This window comes from Dendrobates tinctorius, unplaced genomic scaffold (assembly GCF_039654945.1).
Source record: "Dendrobates tinctorius isolate UK_male_01 unplaced genomic scaffold, ASM3965494v1 ptg000075l, whole genome shotgun sequence".
NCBI lineage: Eukaryota > Metazoa > Chordata > Amphibia > Anura > Dendrobatidae > Dendrobates > Dendrobates tinctorius.
In genome coordinates this window covers 55,096,905-55,114,308 of record NW_027361743.1, presented here as the reverse complement: position 1 = coordinate 55,114,308, position 17,404 = coordinate 55,096,905, and positions in this window count along the sequence as shown.

Below are 17,404 nucleotides of genomic sequence, written 5' to 3'. Positions count from 1 at the left end.
ATTTCACTTTGTAACCAGTGTTCAAGAGCCGTGTTGCTCGAAACACGTATGGTCTCATTACACACCACCCCGTCATTGCTGCGCCATCTGAGATGTCTGTTTGTAATCTTGAATTTTTAAAGGATTATCCAATAAAAGTTTTCTAATTTTTAAATAAGCCCTGTGAGTGAGCTGGATCCACTTCTAATTTTCCTCCTCATCACCCATTGTGGCCTGAGAATATTGTGTGAGACTGGACTGTGTGGTATCAACCACTGTAAAATCTTGTTCCATAGCCACCTGCTCAGTATTCAAAGCTTCCTCTTTGAGATTCTGCAACGAACGTTTTAATAGCCAGAGTAGCGGGATGGTTACGCAGATAATAGCATCATCTCTGCTCACCATCTTGGTGCAGTACTCAAATTTTGAAGAACCTCACATGTTAGCGATCCACACCCACTCGGCAGTTGTTATGTGTGGGGTCTGAGTGTTACTCTGACAGGCATTGAGAAGCTGGAATTCAGACGCTGCTCACTAAGCCTTGCCAACATATTAAAGGTTGAATTCTAGCGTGTGGGCAGGTCACAAATCAGTCGGTGATGAAGGCAAATTAAAGTGCTGCTGCAGCACAGCCAGACCGGCGAAAGCCTGAGATGACTTTCAGATATGGGCGCTGACACGGCGTATAATGTGGCTGAGTGATACCTCTTACTGCCATAGATAATCTCCATGAAAAAAACCTACCCATGGGTAGTTTTCAAGAGAAAAATAAAAGTCCTAGCAAAACTTGCAGTTAGTGAATCGCTACTTAATCGCATTACTGCCCTGTGCAACAGTATTCCGTAACTTTTTAACTTCGTCTTCTGGCTACCTGAAAAGCATATGCTCTGAGTGAATTTCTATGCCCCAAAATGTCAAACGTGCACGTGTCTGCCGTCTTTTCGGCTGAAAATAGAACGTCTAGTTCTGACATCAATCTACCAAAAGTGTTCAACAAATAGTGACAAACAGCTATTTTCCCTGGACCTACAAAAAGGAAATCATCCAAATAATGAGTTGTTGAATGGATGCTTGCATTGTAAGTATTCATTTAAAAAAAGGAACTCAAAAGTTCAAAATCATAATGTGAAATGGAGTATCCCATTGGCAAACACATGTCTGCAAAATACTCACCCTATGTGCAACAGCCCAATAAGTGGAAACATTCCTGGTGAATTTGTAATATTAGAAAGGTTGATTTTGCCAAGAGAGCGTCTCTAACCGCTCGTCACACCAGAAAAATTTCTCTATCAAAAGACATGTATTTAACTACTGTCTCTTCCTTCGAGATACCGTTGTTAACTGAGGATCGCTGTGGGAAAGAAAGGGGATAAATAATGCAAAATCTCTTTTATGTACCAGACCTAAAGGGGATATTCTCAAATTATTGAGCAGTGGAAAGCTAACCATTCTCCCTAATGCAACCTCCTTCATTAATTTATCCCAAACCGTAACTACATAGTCTCGAACTGACTTCACATTAGAAAAAAAAAAAAAAAAGAAAATGACAAAAATTTAAACAATATAAAAAATCCTTCACAAAATTTCTCCTGAAGAACCCTTGCCTCCTCCCTCTTGGAGTATTGCACTAACCAATATAGAAGCATTTCCCTTCTCACTGGCGTTCTCTGATGTACTTGCAGCGCCCACTCTGATGTACTCCCCTGCAAACTGAACATTCATGTCAAAACTTTCATGTTGCATTGAACCTACAGTGTCCTTTGCTGTATAGCCAGCATGGAGGCTGCTTCCACTGGTGGTTGAGGCACCCCCGAGAAAGGAAAGTTATGGGGGTCTCTGGGATAAAATTAGCTGAATCCATATATCCGTTGCCTTTGCAGCCCAGAGCAGAGAGGGAAACTAATGAAACTGTTTATGATATCTCCACCATGCGCCGTAGAGTTTGTGCGTGGTGAAAATAGTGTCAATATACTGTATATCATTAGCTCCAGACCTTTATTGTGCTCTCCACAACAAATTTTGTGAGCTGGTACCAGGAAAGCCTGTAGCCAATTGCCAAAGGTCTTTGCTACCTTTGGCTTCCTATCACCTTTTTCAAACTATCTCTCCTTGTCAATAGTCACCTGGTATGTAGAAACCAAAGAACACACATTAATATACTGTATTTGGTATGTATGGTAAGTATGATCTTATCCCTCATTTATACATTCAATACCTAGCGGAGCTACCCCACAAAATGCATAGTGCCTAAAAATCAAACCTTGTGACACAGGATTACCAGCATGCTGCCCACCTAGTGTTAAAAGTGGATTAGAAGACCCAAGTTCCCTTTCTAAACCATGCAAGAATGTTTTTAACACAGAAACCAAATCCCAGTTTGTGTCGAGTGTGTGAAGTGATGTGGACCATGCCCGCAGCACGGGACACTCACCCTCTAGACCAGTGTTTCTCAACTCCTGTCCTCAAGGTCCTCCAACAGGTCATGTTTTCAGGATTTCCTTAGTATTGCCCAGGTGGTAATTCCACCACGTGCAATGTGAATGGAAATCCTGAAAATATAATGTTTGTGGACCTAGAGAACAGGGGTTGAGTAACATTGCTCTAGACGATTCCCGATCTCAATCCTCAAGGTAGCATCAGTTTGTATATTATGATCGACTCTCCAGCTGGGTACCCATGTACAGACCGGGCAGAACTTTTTTCAGATGAAGCAAAATGATCCCGTCTGTGGTGATGGGAGACCATGTGCTGCCTGGAAACCATTCTGATGAAGAGGCCGAAGTGCAAGATACAGATAGCGATCTGCTGTCTGTTCATGACTACCTTATCCTGACCTGTTGATCTTCGGTTTCCCGTGGTAAACATGCCTAGCACTCCCCCTCCAAACCTTCTTTCTGTGACCATCACTGGAAACTGCAAAACAAAATTCTGAAGATTAAACAGCTCCCAAACATATATCCACATTGCTGCGAGTGCGAATTCGTCCGCGTTCACCTATACCAAGATGATCCCTCCCTAACTCAGCCAATTCAGCTCCTCCTTGCATTAATGATGTCTGCACCCTCTTAGGCGTCGGATTCCTGCAGCTACACAACAGGAATCCAGAGCCTCACATGCTGCTTTGCAGCAAGTCATTCCTGAGGCTAAGTTCCTCTGCCGCTCCACTGAGCATGCTCACGAGATGATCTTCCATTGGAGGTCAGGAGTCACGTGCTCAGGTCCTTCTCCAGATCTGATTGGTCCATCTCAGAGATCTGGAAGGTCCCGGCAGCGTTCGGCCATGCGCTAGTATAGACTCATCTTGCTAGATGTGTGAATGGTGATGGATGTATGATTCTGGTGACTGACTCATTAAGATTCCCCTCCCTCTGATATTACGCATGTGGATAGGGAACTATAGAAAGAGTCAGTGGCAAGCCATAGGCCACTGTGGACATCGCACCTCTACACTAGCGTCCGGTGGTGTCACTTCTCTCACAGCACTATCGCATTGCGGCTGTGTCTGCCGCCGCGCTGCATTCAACAGCGCTTACCGGCGTCTGCAGCAGCGACGCCGCACGCACGGTAGGTCTAGACGGACACTGCTCCCTGTCTTGGACTCGTGTCCTGTGACCAGATACCGTGCGTGCAATTTCGCTGAGACCTCTCAGTCTAACAGGCTCAGCGTTTATGTTTATGTTACAGCGCCTGTGTGAGTTAACAGAGTTCGCTCTGCGCACATCGGGTGAATTTGAAACCGTGCGCATTATACCACCATATAGCGCATCTGCCATTTATTAGCAGCAGTATTAACACCTTCTGCACGGTGGACCCCGAGCGGCGAAAGCACTTTATTATTTATTTATTTAGTGCGTTCTGCCGTTCCTAACACACCCTTATTTCACATGGTATAAAATTCAACTCTATGTGCTTACCCAGAAAATCTCTTTTCCAGCTGGGCACTGCAGCCAATTTTAAGAGTGTTCCATCCCGATCAGCCACATCTGACCCCTGAGGCAGTACCTGACTTGCTGCCTGCACCTCATCCATCTTGGATTCTGGGCAGCAGTAAATTAACTCCATCCTACCTATCCCTTGAAAGTCACTCCTGCAGCTGTACCTCTATCAATATTGCAGACTGTATGGGACCACCCACACTGCTTTCCATACCTGCAGCGCTGTGCATATCTTTGTCTTGCTGTTGCTCCTCATATGACCTGTGCAACTCCTGTCACCCAGAGCCGTCCATTAGTGCTTTGTCTCCTTTCTGTACCTTGTGCATGGCGCGCCAAGCGCTACGCTCTGTGTGCTGACTCCTGATGTCATCTTTGCGTGACTGGTGTCTTCTATGCCGGGATACTGGATTGGGACTCAGAGGTCTTGCCCAGGCGCGTAGAGGAAGGCTCTTCTTCACTGCCCCTGCTTCTTCCTGTGCAGTGGACAGGAATTTTTGTAGCCACCCGATGCCCTCATGCTCAATTTTTTCCCACATTGGCTTTTCCAGGACCTCCATTAGATGCAATTTCTTCTAGATATGCAAAAGGTCCATTTGGTGTCAATGAACTCTCTTATATCTTGGTCTTCCACACCCCAAACCACCTGGTGTAGCCACCTAAGTTTCTCACACTCTATATTAATCCCTTGCATATTGTCTTACAGTTTTGGGATCTATCCTGATTTAGTTCAGGCCCTCACTATATTACACATCACTCTGAAAATGCCATCCCCACTGTCAAACATGGTGGTGGCAGGTGGTTGATGCTTTTTTTTTCAGCAGGGACAGGGAAGCTGAGTAGATGGGAAGATGGATGGAGCTACATACAGGGCATTCCTGGAGGAAAACCTGTTTGAGGCTGTTTGAGGCTTCAAAAGACTTGAGACTGGGATGGGACTTGCCGAGGCCTGGGGACGCTGCGTGGGAAGCCGGAAGGTGAGAATATCACGATTTTTTATTTTAATAATTTTTTTAACAGGGATATGGTACCCAGAGACTGGAGGAGAATCTCCTCTCCTTCAGAACGTGGGTACCATCCGCACATTTTCTGCTTACTTTGTGCATGATGGGCATAGGCACATGCGGAAAGTAAGCGGAACAATGCATTCCTATGTATTCGGAATTCCCGCAATTCCGCAAAAAGAATGAGCATGCTGCGATGCCATTGCGGACAAATACGCAGCATTAGCACAGCATGTGCGGAATGCCATTGAATTCAATGGGTTGCTTATTTTATGCGTTTTTGCAGCGTTTTTGAGGCAAAAAAACGAGGCAAAAGCGCATAAAATCTGCGGGAATTCCGGACGTGTGCACATAGCCTGAAAGTGTGTCAGTCTGCTGGAGAAAGCGAGTCTGCTACTGGTGAGTGAGCAGCCAAAACATGAACTGTAGCTGAGAAAGACATTTCGGGGTCTCTCTTTGAATGGAGACTGCACTAAGCAGTTTGTGTGAAAACTGCAGAGAACAGTGTGGAAGTTGAATCTTGTTCAATGTGAACTGTCCACTGGAAGCTGCTGGAGCTCTGGCTGAAAGGGATACTGCAACTAGTGAGATCGTGTTTATTTTGTGTAGGAAGTCTGCTCTGTGAGAATGGACTGTAATCTGTTTGGAAGATCCCACACTGACATATGTGAACTTGATTAAATGCACAGGCCGTGTGCAGAGAACCGCAAGTTTCAGTGGTTGCTATGAACAATAGCTGTTTTGTGTGATCAAGCTGTGACTAGCTCAGCTGTGAGTAGCCAGGGTCAGTTCTGTTTAGTTAGTGCCTGGGCAAGGCTAGGAATTTATGTTTATGAGATTTTGTTTTGGTGCTGTGCAAAACAATAAAAACTGCACGTGTTGAGACCAAAACTGCACTGTATGTGTGAATACTACCTAAGGCCTAATGCCCACCAAAGAGAGTGAAACCCTACAATTTGCATCTAAAACTGCGGGCAGAGATCCCAAGGAGCACAGGTGATTGCTGTTTGAAAAATGAATGTCCTGGGCAGGGCCACATCTATAATGAGGCAATTTGAGCCGTCAGCTCAGCCGACAACAAGTCCCTGAAGAGAGGGGGTGGCAGCGCGGCACTGCCCCCTGCAATCAGGTAATGTGCCATGCAACAGAGGCTGTATACAGGGAGAACTAGAGGCTCAGCATAGCTGAATCTGGCTGCTCTGCCCAGTGCGACCTCTCACCTATCACTAGGCAACTCCTTCATGCAGCACAGCACACTCCAGCCCGCATCACCCCTCCCCTCACATGACCAGTCACATGACTGTGACATCATCACAGGTCCTGTAATCGCTCCTCTCCGGCTAATGCTCGGGTTACAGTGAAGTTTGTGCAGCCAAAAGAGATCCTTGTGCCCGGGTTTCCGGTACGTGCTGCCGCCCCTCCCTTGCTGGGTGCCCGGGAGCCCCCATCACATGAAGTGCGCCCCCCGGCTATGCGGATAGACCCCTCAGTGTCCGAGATGCTGCTCTGCCCCGTCCATTCCCGCAGTCACACATCGGTGTGAGCCGGGCACAGCACAGTGTCGTGTCTGCAGTGCAGATGTGGAGTCCTCGTCCCGGACTCCTGCCTATAAGCAGTGATGGAGCACTGCTGCTGTTCTATCCAAGTCTGTGGGATCTGTACCCAGACATTCTCCTGCTGATCAGCAATACAAGTCCCAGCATGTGGCATGCTGCCCACTGTCTGTTCTATTAGGTATCACCCACTGTACCTGACTGGGCACATGTCCAGTATGTGGCCCGGCTCTCCGACATCCACAATACAGCTGCCATTTGTCTGTTAATGGCTGCCAGGGTTGTGTGCCTGCTACTGTGCCATGGACAAAGCGAGGGATGAGCCTCGCTTCACCTCCATGCAGTATATTACACGCCCCATAGTGTTCAATATTGTATAATGCATCCCACAGTCCTCCATATTGCATAATGCACCCCTATAGTCCTCCATCGGCCCTGGTCAGTGCGGGCAAACAGGAAAGCTTATGTACCAGGTCCTGTGTAGAAGTTTAAAAAGGCCACCGCCTCGGCACGCAAAGGACACCCACCTGAGCCTCACTCTGTCTGACGCTGGCCAGAGAACAGAGTACCAGAGAACAGAGCTCTCCTCACCAATCCCCGGCTGGCATCCGCTCCAAGTCCTCAGCACCTCCGATGCTGGCTGGACAGTGGACCCACCTCATCCTCCCCCCATCTCAGGTGAGTAGCAAGATGATAGCTTTTTTATGTACAGTATATACAGCATTTGCCGTTTGACTTGTATAATGTGTATAAACTGCTGTATGTACAATATATAGGTGATACTGCTGTATATAATCACCTATATAATGTATGTACAGCAGTCTATATATGTTATATAGGTGATACTGCTGTGTATATATACTGCGACTATACACTGCAATCACAGTATCACCTATAGTATATACAGCATTTGCAGTTTGACTTGTATAATGTGTATAAACTGCTGTATGTACAATATATAGGTGATACTGCTGTATATAATCACCTATATAATGTATGTACAGCAGTCTATATATGTTGTGATACTGCTGTGTATATATACTGCAACTATACACTGCAATCACAGTATCACCTATAGTATATACAGCATTTGCAGTTTGACCTGTTTAATGTATATTCACTATTGTATATACAATATATAAGTGATACTGCAGTTATATACAGCAGTATCACCTATATAATGTATATACAGTAGTCTCAATGTGATATATATATTCAGCAGTTGTGTTGTCTCCTATATGATATATATATGTGTCTCCTATGTGATGTATGCATCATAATATAGTAATTATGCAAATTGTCTCTTCAGAGAGGAAGAGGACTAGAACTCTAGTGCCACCTATTGGAGGTAGCAATCCTAAAAGTCAATGTTGACCCTTTAACGAGCCTAGTTACATGACTTAGGATAAAAGCCAAGCCAGAATCTCCATTTGCAGACACTGTGTTTCGGGGTACTGCCCCTCATCAGTGCAAAGTGGGAGAAGATCTGGTTTGGCTGTCATAATATAGTATAATACTGTCTTAATTATAATGTAGAGTTGTGTGTATATAGTGTAGAGCTGTTCATATAGTATATTTTTGTGTATATAGTATAGAATCCACACTATATACACTGGCACATCTCTACACTATATAGTATATACACAGCTCCACTCTATATTCCTTACCACGGTATATATTGTGGAGCTGTGTACATTGTGTATACTCTTCCTGTCCTGTATACATGGTGTAAATATAAGTATCTACTCTAAGTGTCTCTATATATATGAAAATAAGAAGCCCTCCGACTAATTGTGGAAAGTGGCGTACTCTTTATTAGCCCATGTGGCAACGCTTCAGATCCATTATTTAATCGGTGTGCTGATTATTTTCTTTTTATAAATCCCTTTGATTTAATGGGGTGTGTCATAAAAGCATTTCACCCACTGGTTAATATTTGGTGGTGCTCAGTTATGACACGTATCAAAGCTGACATCACCACCTGCCGTCGGGGACGTGGCATCCTATGTGGCTCGTAAGTCTTGGGGCCCCAGTGCCAGCACCGACACAGTTGAAAACAATGATGAGTGAGGGAGCCATCCACAGATGCTCCCTCTCCCATCATTCCCCCTCTCTGTCTGAGCTCTGTGATGTCTTAGCTCAGAGGGCACAATTACATCACTACAGTACATCCTTTGTGCCGAGCAGAGCAAAGGGTCAGAATACGCTGAGGAGACCAGAGCAGTGGGGGTACAGGGGGAAGTGAGTATTTGATGATTTTTTATGTATGGAGTATTATATAGGGCCCATTATACTGTATGAAGTAATGTTTGGGGCCCATGATACTGTATGGAGTAAGATATGTGGCCATTATACTGTATGGAGCAATATATGGGGCCCATTATACTGTATGGAGCATTATGTGGGCCCATTATACTGTATGGAGGAATATGTGGTGCCCATAATACTGTATGGATGGTTAAATGGTGCCAATAACACTGTATGGAGGACTATGTGGTGCCCATAATACTGTATGGAAGACTATGTGGTGCCCATAATACTGCATGGACGACTATGTGGTGCCTATAATACTGTATGGAGGGTTATATGGTGCTCATAAATACTGTATGGAGGGTTATATGGTGCTCATAAATACTGTATGGAGGGTTATATGGTGCCCATAACACTGTATGGAGGACTATGTGGTGCCCATAACACTGTATGGAGGACTATGTGGTGCCCATAATACTGTATGGAGCGCTGTGTGGTGCCCATAATACTGTATGGAGCACTATGTAGTGCCCATAATACTGTATGGAGCACTATGTGGTGCTAATAATACTATATGGAGGACTACGTGGTGCCAATAATACTGTATGGAGGACTACGTGGTGCCAATAATGCAGTATGGAGGACTATCTGGTGCCTATAATACTGTATGGAGGATTATGTGGTGCTCATAATACTGTATAGAGGACTACGTGGTGCCCATAATTCTGCATGGAGGGATATGTGGGGCCCATAATTCTGCATGGAGGGATAAATGGTGCCCATAATTCTGTATGGAGGACTACATGGTGCCCATAATTCTGCATGGAGGGATATGCGGTGCCCATAATTCTGTATGGAGGACTATGCAGTGCCCATAGTACTGTATGGAGCGCTGTGTGGTGCCCATAATACTGTATGGAGCACTATGTAGTGCCCATAATACTGTATGGAGCACTATGTGGTGCTAATAATACTATATGGAGGACTACGTGGTGCCAATAATACTGTATGGAGGACTATGTGGTGCCAATAATGCAGTATGGAGGACTATCTGGTGCCTATAATACTGTATGGAGGATTATGTGGTGCTCATAATACTGTATAGAGGACTACGTGGTGCCCATAATTCTGCATGGAGGGATATGTGGGGCCCATAATTCTGCATGGAGGGATAAATGGTGCCCATAATTCTGTATGGAGGACTACATGGTGCCCATAATTCTGCATGGAGGGATATGCAGTGCCCATAATTCTGTATGGAGGACTATGCGGTGCCCATAATACTGTATGGAGGACTATGTGGTGCCCATAATACTGTATGGAGGACTATGCTGTTATGATTGAGTCACCGTAGGAGGCAAAAACAGAAATGCTAGCTAAGTCCAGAAAACCAGAGAAGTTGGCAACTATCAGATTGCAGACCCCTGAACCTATCAACACAACTAGCAGTAGCCGTGGGGGGTTCCTACGATGACCTAGACCCCTCGATCACAGCCGGAGAGATACATAGGCCTAAAGAAGGAAAGGGGAAATCTAACTGCCCCAGAGCAGACCCCAAAGCAATAGGCAGCCCCCCACATATAATGACGGTGAAGCAAGATGAAAACACTTACACAGACAGAAAGACAGGCTGAGCAAAGACGGGGCCCAAAAACTACCTAGATAGGAACGGATAGGAAAGCTGCTGTCTGCAATCTGCCAAAACCCTATCAGAGACAAAAGCCAACAAGCTGATATAAAAATGGCCCTGAAGCAACTAAGCTTCAAAAACTAAATCAGCACTCAGGTACTTTCAGAAGACAGAGCTAATGGAACACTGCACACTCCAGCAGGGAGTGGCAGAATCCGAAAAACAAAAACAAATCTTAAATGCAAAAAGGCAAAACAGAAAACTTAGCTTTAGGAGAGCAGGAATCAGACTGGTGTCCAAGAGTCCACAGAGAAATCACCCGCAGGGCAGAAAGGGCGTAGGCTGCCTTAAATCCAGTCAGTGACTCTACTCAGCCAATCGTCTTCATTAGTCCCAGGTGCCTGATAATCAGGCTCACTACCTTCCTTCACTAGAACAGGGAGTTCACCAGGCCTCAGTGATGGAGGGGAAAATGAACTCACAACAGTACCCCCCCCTTGAGGAGGGGTCACCGAACCCTCAACAACGCTACCAGGGTGATCAGGGTGAGCCCGATGAAAGGCACGCACCAATCTTTTGGCATGAATATCAGAGGCAGAGACCCAGGAATTATCCTCCTGACCATAACCCTTCCACTTAACCAAATACTGGAGTCTCCGTCTAGCCAGACGGGAATCCAGAATTTTCTCTACCTCATATTCCAAGTTACCTTCAACCAATACAGGGTCCGGAGGTGCCACCTCAGGCACAACTGGCTCAACAAACCTCTTCAACAAGGACTTATGGAACACATTATGGATCTTAAATGTGACAGGAAGAGCCAAACGAAAAGAGACCGGATTAATAATCTCCAAAATCTTGTAAGGTCCAATAAATCTAGGCTTAAACTTAGGAGAAGCCACCTTCATAGCAATATTTTTTGATGATAACCACACCATATCACCAATCTTAAACTGGAGACCAATGGTCCTACGTCGATTGGAAAACCGCTGGGCCTTTTCCTGGGAGAGAGATAACTTATCCACCACTTGGTCCCAGATCTGGTGCATTCTCTCCACCACAGTGTCAACACCTGGGCAGGCAGAGGGCTCCACCTGTCCTGAAGAAAATCGAGGATGAAACCCAAAGTTACAAAAAAAAGGTGACATCAAAGTGGCAGAACTAGCTCTATTATTTAAAGCAAATTCGGCCAAGGGCAAAAATGAAACCCAATCATCCTGATCAGCGGAAATAAAACATCTCAAATACGACTCCAAGGTCTGGTTTGTTCTCTCTGTCTGCCCATTGGTCTGAGGGTGAAAAGCAGAGGAGAAGGACAACTGAATTCCCAACTTGGAACAGAACGTCCTCCAAAATTTAGACACAAATTGAACTCCTCTGTCAGATACAATGTTCTCAGGAATCCCGTGCAAGCGAACCACCTGTTGCAAAAACAGGGGCACCAACTCAGAGGAAGATGGCAACTTAGGGAGTGGTACAAGATGAACCATCTTAGAGAACCTATCACAAATCACCCAAATAACAGTCATTCTTTGAGAGACCGGCATATCAGAGATGAAATCCATTGAAATATGGGTCCATGGCCTCCTGGGGACCGGCAAAGGCATCAACAACCCACTAGAGCGAGAACAAGATTTAGACCGGGAGCAAGTCCCACAGGACTGCACAAAATTCCTGACATAATGAGACAAGGTGGGCCACCAAAAAGACCGACTCACCAGATCTCTAGTACCAAAAATACCCGGATGACCAGCCAATGCAGAGCAATGAACTTCAGACATCACTCTCTTCTTCCACTGGTCAGGAACATACAACTTTCCACTGGGACAACGCTCAGGTTTGTCCTCCTGGAACTCTTGCAGAGCAAGTCTCAAATCGGGCGAGATGGCAGAAAGAACTACCCCTTCACCTAAGATGGTAGCAGGCTTGGTCACCACAGGAGAATCAGCAAAGAAACTCCTAGAGAGGGCGTCTGCCTTGACATTCTTAGTTCCAGGAAGGAAAGAGACCACAAAATCAAAACGTGTAAAAAACAAGGCCCACCTAGCCTGTCTGGGGTTCAAGCGTTTAGCCGACTCTAGGTAAATCAAATTTTTGTGGTCAGTGAGGACCACAACTTGATGTTTGGCTCCCTCCAACCAATGTCTCCACTCCTCAAATGCCCATTTCATGGCCAACAGTTCCCGATTCCCCACATCATAGTTACGTTCAGATGAAGAGAACTTTCGGGAAAAGAAAGCACAGGGATTCATTTTAGATGTTACCGGACCCTTTTGGGACAACACTGCTCCTGCACCAATCTCAGAAGCATCCACCTCTACCTGAAACGGGAGTGAGACATCAGGTTGCCGCAGAACCGGGGCGGAGGTAAATCTACGCTTCAGCTCCTGAAAGGAAGCAACCGCCTCCGGAGACCAATTCAACACATCCGCACCCTTCCTGGTTAGGTCAGTCAATAGTTTGGCAATACTAGAAAATTTTGCTATAAATTTCCGATAAAAATTAGCAAAACCCAAAAACTTCTGGAGGGCCTTCAAAGAAGTGGGCTGAACCCAATCATAAATGGCCTGTACCTTGGCCGGGTCCATTTCAATAGTTGACGGAGACAAAATAAATCCCAAAAAAGAAATCCTCTGTACTCCAAAAAGGTATTTTGATCCTTTGACATACAGAGAATTCTCTCTCAAGATCCGGAACACAGTCCGAATATGTTCCACATGAGCATCCCAATCCTTGGAGAAGATCAAAATATCGTCCAGATAGATAATCAAAAATTTATCGACAAAGTCTCGGAAAATATCGTTCATGAAGCACTGGAAGACAGAAGGGGCATTAGTGAGCCCAAAAGGCATCACCAGGTACTCAAAATGTCCCTCCGGAGTATTAAACGCCGTCTTCCATTCATCCCCCTGCTTAATGCGGATAAGATTATACGCCACCCTGAGGTCAAGCTTGGTAAACCATCAAGCACCTCTGACTCTAGAGAATAGATCCGAAATCAGGGGTAACGGATACTGATATTTAATAGTAATTTTATTGAGGGCACGATAATCAATACAAGGCCTTAAAGAACCATCCTTCTTGGCTACAAAAAAAAAACCGGCACCTAAGGGTGAAGAGGATGGTCTAATATGACCCTTCTCCAACGCCTCCTTAATATAGGACCGCATAGCCTCGTGCTCGGGTACAGATAAATTGAAGAGCCGACCCTTAGGAAATTTACACCCCGGGCTTAGTTCAATTGCATAGTCATAACTCCTATGAGGAGGCAAGGACGCAGACTCATTCTCACTAAATACATCATAGAAGTCCACCAAATAGTCAGGAACCTCATACGACTGAGGAGAGGTGGAAAAAACCGGAGCCTCACTAAAGGTACACCGGCAACCCCAACTCACCACAGACACAGACTTCCAATCCAAAACTGGATTATGAATCTGCAACCAGGGAAACCCCAGAACAACGGCATCATGCAGACCATGCAACACCAAAAATCTGCAATTTTCTTGGTGGTCTGGGGCGACCCGCATGACCAACTGGGTCCAAAACTGAGGTTTATTTTTAGCCAGAGGGGTAGCATCAATCCCCCTCAAAGGGATAGGCGTCTGCAGAGGTGTCAACGGAAATCCACAACGTTTAGCAAAATCCAAGTCCATTAGGTTTAGCGCTGCTCCCGAATCCACAAAAGCCTTGGCGGAAAATGTGGACAGGGAACAGATCAGAGTAATCGCCAAAAGAAACTTAGGCTGAACCCCACCAATAGAAAACGTGTGTGCAAAGCGTTTCTCACGTTTAGGACAAACAGAAATAATATGTGAGGCATCTCCACAGAAAAAACACAGCTTATTGCGCCTTCTGAATTCCTGACGTTGCGCCTTAGACAAAACTCTATCACATTGCATAGGTTCAGACGTCTGTTCAACCGGTGGCAACACCTCTCGTGTAATCCTGCGTTCACGTAAACGCCGATCAACCTGAATGGCTAAAGACATAGAATCGTCCAGACCAGAGGGAACAGGAAATCCCACCATAGTATCTTTTACGGCTTCTCACAAACCCTTCCGAAAGAGAGCAGCCAAGGCACTATCATTCCAGGTAGTAAGGACCGCCCACTTTCGGAACTTTTGACAGTACAACTCTGCAGAATCTCGACCCTGGTTCAATGCTAACAGGGTCTTTTCAGCCTGATCAATAGCATTAGGTTCGTCGTACAGCAACCCCAAGGCTTGAAAAAATGCGCTCACATTAGTCAGACTAGGGTCATCTGGTTTCAAAGAAAACGCCCAATCCTGGGGATCGCCGCGCAGCAAAGAGATGACAATTTTGACCTGCTGCGCGGGGCTCCCTGACGAGTTAGGCTTCAAAGCAAAAAATAATTTACAATTAATTTTGAAACTCAAAAATTTAGATCGATCCCCAAAAAATACATCAGGTGTGGGGATCTTTGGTTCAACAGCATGTGAACGAGCAAGATAGGCGAAATTCCTCGCACTTCAGCAGCGAGCTGCTCCACACGATCAGAAAAAATTCCCCCTACGGCCTCAGAGATATAGAGGAAAGAATATACACACTCTTTTTTTTTTTTTTTTTTTAAACACAATTCTTTCCTGCTATTGAGTACCCCAGGATCTGCGGTTTGGCGGGTGATTCTGTTATGATTGAGTCACCGTAGGAGGCAAAAACAGAAATGCTAGCTAAGTCCAGAAAACCAGAGACGTTGGCAACTATCAGATTGCAGACCCCTGAACCTATCAACACAACTAGCAGTAGCCGTGGGGGGTTCCTATGATGACCTAGACCCCTCGATCACAGCCGGAGAGATACATAGGCCCAAAGAAGGAAAGGGGAAATCTAACTGCCCCAGAGCAGACCCCAAAGCAATAGGCAGCCCCCCCACATATAATGACGGTGAAGCAAGATGAAAACACTTACACAGACAGAAAGACAGGCTGAGCAAAGACGGGGTCCAAAAACTACCTAGATAGGAACGGATAGGAAAGCTGCTGTCTGCAATCTGCCAAAACCCTATCAGAGACAAAAGCCAACAAGCTGATATAAAAATGGCCCTGAAGCAACTAAGCTTCAAAAACTAAATTAGCACTCAGGTACTTTCAGAAGACAGAGCTAACGGAACACTGCACACTCCAGCAGGGAGTGGCAGAATCCAAAAAGCAAGAAAAACAAATCTTAAATGCAAAAAGGCAAAACAGAAAACTTAGCTTTAGGAGAGCAGGAATCAGACTGGTGTCCAAGAGTCCACAGAGAAATCACCCGCAGGGCAGAAAGGGCGTAGGCTGCCTTAAATCCAGTCAGTGACTCCACTCAGCCAATCGTCTTCATTAGTCCCAGGTGCCTGATAATCAGGCTCACTACCTTCCTTCACTAGAACAGGGAGTTCACCAGGCCTCAGTGACGGAGGGGAAAATGAACTCACAACACTATGCAGTGCCCATAATACAGTACTGTATGGAGGACTATGTGGTGCCCATAATTCTGTATGGAGGACTATGCATTGCCCATAATACTGTTTGGAGGACTATGCGGTGTCCATATTTCTGTATAGATAACTACATGGTGCCCCATAATTCTGTATGGGGGACTACGTGGTATACCATAATTCTGTATGGAGGACTATGTGGTGCCCATAATTCTGTATGGAGGACTATGCATTGCCCATAATACTGTATGGAGGACTATGCGGTGTCCATATTTCTGTATAGATAACTACATGGTGCCCCATAATTCTGTATGGGGGACTACGTGGTGTACCATAATTCTGTATGGAGGAATATGTGGTGCCCATAATTTTGCATGGAGAATGGAGAGATGCATGTCCATAATTCTGTATGGAGGACTATGCGGTGCCCATAATTCTGTATGGAGGACTATGCGGCACCCATAATTCTGTATGGAGGACTATGCGGTGCCCATAATACTGTATGTAGGGATGTGTGGTGTACTGTATGCTGTGCCAGGCCTGCCATTGCCATTAATGATCCCTCTTCTGGATTCTTCTGTGTGGTTAATGTGTGTGCAGTGATGGGGCTGACATCTTTGTGTTCAGACATCTTTTCTCTAAATTAAAATGTCCACTATTGTACAAATTTTTACAGGATAGACATAAATCTGTATGAACCAGATAGTCCAGTCAAAATACGAAAAAAAATTGTTTACCCTGAACAAATTCCAAGAAAGTGTTTTATTGTTTTTTTTGGTAGTATTACATGTAGGGAAAAACATACTAAAAGTTTACCAAGATAGGGTTACCACAAAGGGTCCAAATGTGACGTCAAAGAATATGGCCGCCAAAGCTGTCAAATGTTAAATGCGACTCGCCTTTCAGTGTCTATCATATTTCTTTTACAATTACTGCTATTATTATATTTATTATTTAACAATTTATTTATCTTCTTTTACAGAGCTGAGAATGATGGAAAGTCAAGAAACTTGCCCCTTATGCAGCCATGAAGTAGAAGATGACGGAGAAAGAGTGGTGATTGGTGCGAAAGGAGCTGAAGGGATCAATAAAGCCAGTATTGAGAGGGGCGTTACCACTGTGGTAGCTGCTGGAGCAGTGGTGCACAAGAGATGTCGTATGAACTACATAAACAAGAAGCAAATAGACTTGCATAAGAAAGCTACTTCCGTTCATCGTTCACCTGCCAAGAGAGGTACACTGGTGTCTACTGGATCCGATGACAGCACAACGCAGTGTTTGTTCTGTGGACATGAAGTGGTGAAGACAAGATCTAGTAGTGATTTCAATGACTATAGCTTTGTTAAAACGGATGGATTTGTAAGGTCCATCTTGTCACATTGCAAACAGCGTAATGATGACTGGGAAATCACCACTCAAGGGAGAATCGCGTACTTTGGGAAGGACTTACATGCTGCATACTGTCTGTATCATCGTTCATGGGACATTAACTTTCGGACAAATTAGGGAATTCCTATGCGTCATGGTGGTGGATCTACTACAAAGAAACCGCAGAAGGTAGGGAGGCCGATGAACATGGACCAAGAGCAAGCGTTCTTGAGAATGTGTGCATTTCTCGA